At 30.9% G+C, this 7,104-nt stretch overlaps 1 pseudogene; it reads right to left on the minus strand.

Annotated features, from left to right (window-relative positions):
• Positions 1-5,268: 5,268 nt before the first annotated feature.
• Positions 5,269-5,711, minus strand: LOC120587208 (40S ribosomal protein S25-like; annotated as a pseudogene).
• Positions 5,712-7,104: the final 1,393 nt, after the last annotated feature.

Here is a 7,104-nt window from a genome sequence, read left to right on the forward strand (position 1 = left end):
TCAGAGGCATCACACTAACCCTGATAAAGAGAAGGAATCCATACAGGCCAACTGCTTAAATTTCGACAATGTTATCTACTGTGGAGAAACATATATTAGATACAGTTTTATCTTCAAAGTGAGTATTGCACTGCATTTTAAAGTGCTTTTATATTATTAATTTTAATGAATAAATAGACCATTTTCATGTGTTTACACAAAAATCTCAGGAAAGGTTGATACATGATATAGTCAGTCAAATAAAAGTGGACTCTCCATGCTTGTCCATGTCTTTAAATTAACTTTCTGAACATTGTGTCCTTACTGATCCATAAATGTACAAAAAGCTTTTCTAAATTCTCAAAATTAAAAAAAAAAACAAAAACAAATTTCTTTTATCTGCATATGAAACAAGATCAATACACCATAAATTCTTCCTCCCATAGAATTCAGAAATGGAAATTACTCTTTAGCCTGACATCTTAATTGAGTTTTTTTTTCTTTTCCAGAGGTGTATATTTCCCATTATCATAGCCCATCACATTTATGACTGCTAAATATTATTCAGATGATTCTCATACTCTTTCTCATAACAAAAATTAATAAATATTAATTAAGAAATTATTAGTTACATTATATAGGATAAAAGTGGAGATGCATATTAAGTGTAAACACATAAAGTCAAAATTAACAAAAAAACAAGTTTTGTGGGAATTCATAAGATATAATCTATAAATCTATAATCTAGAGATTAAGAAGAGGAAATGTAAGGTAAACTTTGAAGGATAAGTAGAATTTTAACAGGAAGAGAACAAAATTCCAAATAGATTAAGAACATCCTTGAATATACAAGACATATAGTAATACATGGTATGCTCTGGGAACCATAGTAGTATGGTGGGGTTGTGTTGGTAAATAAAATTATAAAGAGTCATTATTCATTGTGGGGAATCATAAATATCAGTCTAAAAAGTCTGAGCTTTATTTTGTAAATTACATCGATTCACCAAAGTTTCTGAATAGGAGGAACCTTTGACAAGTTAAATTTTAAAACTGTTGTTAAAGGAAAGGAATCAAAATAACATTTGTTGAGTGCCAATCAATGTTCCTGGCACCTCCATTTATTTAAGTACATTTCATCCTGGACCTAATCCTAAATTAGGAGTATAATATATAATTTACATCTGAGGAAAAAAAAATTATAAAAGTTTTTTTAATTTATTCCAAGTCACACAAGTAGGTGGCCTTGAAGTTTACTGATGAGGAGAACCTATAGAGTCATGAAAACTTTAAGAAAGTTCTGACAATTCAGATGAGAGGTTATAAGAGTTATAACCAGGAAAGTTGTAATAGAGAATTTAAGCAGGTGAAAGATTCAAGGGGTTCCAGGAGTTTCACTGATGATGCTTAGAGGATAAGGAAGTCAGCAGGCACTAAAATGTTTCTTAAGTCTCTATTTTGCTACCCCAAGTAATGCAATAGAAATTCAGGCTTGTTCTGAGAAGCAAGCTCTGTCAAACCTTTATTGCCTTTGACCAAGTTCTTGAACCTCTCTGAACATATGTGAAGTACTTGCGATGAGGATAAGATAATATGTACAATATGGAGCATGCCCTTTTTTCCAAAATCTGTAGATGATATATTATACAATTTTTTATGCAAAGTTATTACTTGAATGTGCTGCACAGATAATTTCCCAAATAAATATATTTATTATGTAAGAATGGGACCTGAATTGATCACATTTTCCCTTTAGTTTTAAAACAATGGAAAAATTATACAAAATGAATTGATGATCAAATGAGAATCATGGGACATATTAGTGATGGGACAGGAGGTGACTATAATTCTCAAAGGAAAGGTGGGGCTGATAAAACTGGATCTGAGAATATGACTTAGATCTGAGATTAAAATGGGTGTCTTCTATTCTTTGCCTAAATATACACTTGTGCACCCACCCACCTATGTGGAGGGTTTGGGGCACAGGACAGACCTTGATTTATCAAGTTCATTGTATCACATATCAGTTTGCTAAAAAGTATAGAGAGAGATGGAGAAATTGTAAGTATTTTTTGTCACCTATAGAGAAACTGCCCATGTGGTCTTCCCACATGGAAACTGTGACACAGAAGCAAGGCCACTTTTCTGGAGCACAGACAAAGTTAGAAATAAATAATATTTTCCTGTGACCCACATGCTGACATATTTATTAGAACTCTAGGTCTCTTAACACTGTAGATAACATCAACTCATCATGAGAGAGTTTAGTAGCATATGCAACTAGGAGGGTTAATAGTTAGGCGAACTTTAGGGTTGGTATAATTTCATAGATCTATGATGTCACTAAAATGTAGTTTATTTCCCTAATTTACTCAGCTTTTTGTGGGTTTAGCTACCTTGTACCTATCTTCTTTTGTGGTTGCAACATGGCCATCAACACTTTTTGGAGCTACTTGGTTTCTCATCTACATGTGGAGAGAATAAAAGGAAGAGAGAGGTGGCAGAAAATAAAAGGTCAAGATAGAGATGGAGAGATCATATAACTCCACATGTCTCACATAACCAATTGCTCAAAGTTTCATTTCCACCACTAAGTTAATCACTGTGGTTAGGAGGAAGTCATTATTTAGATCTGTGTCCAACCTTGAAACAAAAACTGAAAAAGAGTGTGGAAATACACTGATTGGTTAAGCCAGAAATGGCCCATTTTTAGAAGTGAGTGATCTCTCCCATCTGAATGTCACAACTGGAACATTCATGGTCTTTTTGAATAGAAGAAGTGGAACTGGTCATTGAGGATGTAAACCACAATGCACTGTAACTAATAAACTTGGACTAGTAATGGCTCATTTCTCATATGAGAGGAACCAAGAAACACAAAACGTTTCCTCAGAAATTTCCCACTTGGAAAGAGAACAGAAATTTCCAAAAGATTATAAGAGGTCACAAAGTTTCTTTCTTATACCATCTCATAAGTAATTATATTTTTCAGAGAATGTTAATAAATATGATGTGCAACATTTTTATGTAGGAACAAATAGTTATATATTAATGACAGATAATGGTATAAATATTTTATCTTTAGACTTGAAGTTATAAAAAAATTAAAGAAATAAATATACAGCAACATGGACCATGTTGGCTAAGGATCATAGGTAATATTATTTTTTTATTAATCAAAGTAATGTAAGTTTGTTAATATTTGAAATAATTCTACATATCTTCATTAAATTTTCATTGCCATCTATGTAACATTTATGTTTTATAAATGTCACAAAAAGGTCTTGTTTCAATTTGTGCTTGAACTTTCTATGGCCAACAAATTTCCCTACCAACACCTGCTAGAAATAACTTCACCCCTAAATATAACAAGCTTTCCCTTTTGGTTTGTATTTTGTTTTATGACCCAATTAACTTTAAATTAAGTAGGCTTTATGATGAAAGAACACCATCAAGTTGACATACAAATAATGTTTAAATAGACTCCCGTAGGATGAACAATGAAATTTGTTAATGCAACACATTTTTAAAAGCCAGTTCTTACAAGCATGATATATATGGCTTTGTTTCCAATTGGAGATTGCCATTCTATTTGAAATAATTCAAATTGTGATGAAAAATTTTTGCTTTTTCCTGAAGAACAGAGACTTTTTTTCATGATGTGTTATATATATTGACCAAGTCTAACTTACACCTTTGGGGATTGTGGTATGAACAATTTCATGAGTCTTTGGCTTTATTTACACATATACTCACACCTGGATCAGCTGGATTTATAATAGTTTTTCTGGCAAAAATGTCCTCTCCCTTCAGAAAGAAAATTTTCAATACATAGCTTTTCTTTTATAAGTAAAATTTATGAATATTATTTAAATAAACTTTAAATTTTAGAACAATTTTAGGTTTACAGAAAAAAGTGTTAAAATCATACAGAGAGTTTTTATATACTTCACACTACTGTTTCTCCTATTATTAATATCTTATTTAGTATAGTACATTTGACATAGTAAATCATGTAGATACATTATTATTAAGGTAAATCCATAGTTTATTGTACTTTTGTATAACATTTGTTATCTGTTCCAAGATCCCATCCCAGATATCTCATTACATTTAGTGATTATGACGCTTGGGCTTCTCTAGGCTGTAACAGTTTCTTTAGACTTTTCTTTTTTGTAATGATCTTACAATTTTGAAAAATATTGGTCAGGTATTGCGATGCCTTTTTTTTTGGAATTTGTCTGATAGTTTCCTGATCATTATACTGGAGTTATGGATTTTGTGGAAGAAAGCCACAGAGGTAAATGTGCTATTTTTCATTACATCCTATCAAGGGTACATACTATCGACATGATTTATGACTGTTGATGTTGACCTTGATCACCTGGCTGAGGTAATGTTTGTCATGTTTGTCCACTACAGAGGTACTCTTATTTCCCCTTTTCATACTGTATACCCTTTGGAAAGAAGTCACTGTGCACATTAAAGGAAAGTTTTATGTCTACCTTTTCAATCCATATCTTTTTTTTTAAGTCTTATTTTCCCGGCTATGACTTCAAACAAAAGTATTGATTGTGAGCATTCTATATTGTTCAAAATTTTAGGTAGAAAGCTTTTAATATTTTATCTTTTCTTTTTTGCCTTTTTAAAAAAGAATAAACTTTATTAGATTAAGAAGCTACCTGCAATTCTTAAAATGTCAGGTACAGTTGGCCCCCTATATCCACACAGTTCCTACCCACAAATCTAACAAACTGTGTACCAAAAATATTTGAAAAAAGTTATATTGTTGCTAATATGTACTATGTAGTTGCATGTGTACTGAACATATACAAACTTTTTTCCTGTCATTATTTCCTAAACAATAGAGTATAACAACTATTTACATAGCATTTACATTGTATTATGTATTATAAATAATCTAGAGATGATTTAAAATATGAGATGTGTGTATGTGTGTGTGTGTGTGTGTGTGTGTGTGTATTGGTTATATCCAAATACTACACCATTTTATATAAGGAAGTTGAGCTTCTGTAAATTATGGTATCTGCAGGGAATTTTGGGGCCAATCCTTCACAGATACTGAGGAATAATGTTGTTTTATGTTATACATGGATGTTTAAATGCTATCAAATTTTTGTTCTACATCTATGGATATTTTCATATGACTTTTCTTTTTATTCTATACATGTAGTGAATTGTATTGATTAATTTTTCAATTATAAAAAACATCTCCTGTGCACCTAAACTTAGATATGTTATATGTCAACAATTTCTTTCTGTTTTTCCTTTTTTTTGATGTAATAAGCTTTTATTTTCAAAGTGTACAGTTGGTGGGACCTGTTCATGCATCTTCACCAGCAGCTGGGGCATCTCCACCCTTGGTGTTTCTGATGTAAATTACTTGAGCTCTGTGCTTTGAAGCTAGTTTAATATGCCCTTTACTAAGGAGCTCCTGAAGGGCTACCCTGGTCAAGGAGCTTCTGATCTGTCTCTGAGATAACAGCTGGGGTTATAAGCTTATAGTTGGGAACTTCCTTACAGAGTTTATCATATGTTGCTTTGTCAAACAAGACTAGGTTATTAAGCTTGTCCAGAACTTCGTCTTTGAATCACTTCTTCCTTTTGGCCTTGCCCCCAGATTTGTTCATTGGGTCTTTGTCTTTCTTGGCCTACTTTCTAGTATCCTTTTTCTTCTTGTCATCCTTGGGCAGCATAACGAAGTTTCGAGAGTTGCTACCACCGCAGCCTTGCTAAGATGTCGGACAAAAAGAATAACTTCCTAATTAAGCTGAAAGAAAAAGGAAATCACGTTTATGGTTACTTAGATGAAATATTACTGAGAGGGGGAAACTGAGTAGGTTCAAGGATACTATACTATTCTCTTTTGGGATTTGGGTTCTGATTGCACAGGTGTGTTCACTTTATGAAAATGCATGGAGTACTTTCTATACTTTTCTGTATATACATTTTATTTTATTAAAAAATAAAGCTGAAAAAAATTTTCAACTCAGTCTAATATATAATCTTTCTGTATATTGCTGAATTCTGCTTCCTAAGAATTCAATTTACTAATTTACTTAGGCTTTTCCTTTATGTTCATAAGAGTAATTGGCTCAAAATTTTCATTTGGTATTAAAGTTGGAGAAGCCTTGTAAAACAAGGTGAATAGTGTTTTCTCACTTTTGAATTTCTAGACGAGTTTGTGTAATAGAGTTTTATACATTCCAGAAATGTTTGGAAAATTCATCAAGGCAGCCATTATCTTATTGGGAGACTTTTTTTTTACAATTACAGATACAATTTCTTTAATAGTTAAAGAATAGTTTTATTTTCTACTTCTTTGTGAGTGTGGGTGTTCTGCTCTTCTAAAGATTTGTCCATTTTATCTAAATTGTTAAGTTTATAATAAAAGATAATTTATAGTATACATTTTTACACCTTTAAGATTTGTGGTTATCTCTCTTTTTATTTACTGGTTGTTAATATTGGTCTATTTTTCTCATTTTATTTATCAGATTTCAAGGAGTTTATCAATTTATATTAGCCATCTAATCGAACAAACATTTGGCTTTGTTGATTTATTTATATTTTATGTATTTTTTATTTCAAAATTTATGCTCTTATCTTTTTTCCTTCCTTATGTATTCTATGTTTTAATTTTTAAGCATAATTTTTAAGATAAACACCATAGATTCTTATTCTTCTTTCTTTCCAAATACATGCATTTATGGCTATAAATTTCTCTCAAATACTGTTTTTGCTGTATCTCACTCATTTTGATATGTAATATTTTTATTATTCATTCACTTTAAAATATTTTCTAAATTTATCATTATTTCTCTTTTTAGCCTGTAGCTTATGTTGAAATATATTGATTTATTTCTAAATCATTATGAAATGATTAGTTATTTTACATATTGATTAGTATCTTAAGTCCACTCCAATCAATAGAAAAAACTGATTTTAATCCTTTGACATTATTGTTAGATGTTTGATGCAGTATATTATCAATTTTGATAAAAATTTATGTGCGTGTGACATAATAAGTATTTTGTTACTATTGCATATAAAATATTACATGTAAAAATCTTATAAAAGTATTGCATCATTTATAAAATGTTT

This window comes from Pteropus medius, unplaced genomic scaffold (assembly GCF_902729225.1).
Source record: "Pteropus medius unplaced genomic scaffold, Ma_sr-lr_union100, whole genome shotgun sequence".
NCBI classification, from domain to species: domain Eukaryota; kingdom Metazoa; phylum Chordata; class Mammalia; order Chiroptera; family Pteropodidae; genus Pteropus; species Pteropus medius.